Raw genomic sequence first — 995 nt, 5'->3', positions numbered from 1 at the left:
TCACTTCTTTATATCCAGCTGAGGTCTTCTCTCGGCATGTGTTTTACTCAGCTCCTATTCCTCCAGCTTTTAAAGTTCTTCAAAGCCTTTTGGAGGGAGATATTCTTAAAAGAAGCACATGAAGAAAAACAAGGGGAGACATATCTGAATATCTGCTCAATCTGAGGAAGGCTGTTGTTACACATTATCTTTCAAAATGCTCTTAAAATGGGAGTGTCTATGTTAAAGTAGGTAAAAAGGAGCTAAGTAATGTCTGAGAATTTTGGAGATAATCCTCTTCAGGTGAGGATTATCTCCAACCCTGTTAGCTCAGGCTGCCTATACACGTGCTCAGGGGCAGGGGGTTTTAATCAAAGCAGTTCTCAGACAGCCATTCTAATTAAAATGGCTCACCATCACATGTATTAAACCTCTGCACATTTAAAAATGGCAGCAGGACACTATCTAACTGAAGTTTCGCTAAAGTGCCCCCATGGACATTTAAAAACGCACGGGGGCTTAATACACATGACTATGAGGCAACACTGGAATGTTCTAATTAGTACTCAATTAATTGAGTCTTCTCTGCCGTGTTTTAATTAGAATGCAAATGAGCGTGTGTATAGGCACCCTTAGACCACTTCTCCAGGCTAATTCACAGTCCCGCAGGATCCTAGGAGACAGTGCTCCTGTTTGAAATCTCTGGGTTTATCTTGTGAGTCATGTTTGGACATCTAACAGTGCTAATATTGAGTGATACCCTACAGCATCCTTGAAAAGATCCCAAGGCACCCCAAGGTGCCATGACACCCTGAGAATTACTGTGCTAGAGAGTCAGCAAGTCAGACTTGGCTGATCCTAGCCATGCCCTCTGCTCGCCAGCCCTCCAGCAGCAGGTGCAAGCTGTGCGTATTAGAGAGGGCATTAACCCAGAGCTGCCCTTAGTGGTGGGTGGCATGGGCAACCACTCAGCCCTGTGGTCAGGGACGCACCACACGCACAGCAGCATCCACCCC

This window comes from Alligator sinensis, unplaced genomic scaffold (genome assembly GCF_000455745.1).
Source record: "Alligator sinensis unplaced genomic scaffold, ASM45574v1 scaffold277_1, whole genome shotgun sequence".
Taxonomy (NCBI): Eukaryota; Metazoa; Chordata; order Crocodylia; family Alligatoridae; genus Alligator; species Alligator sinensis.
The sequence above is the reverse complement of the archived record's forward strand: the minus strand, read 5'-3'. Positions refer to the sequence as shown.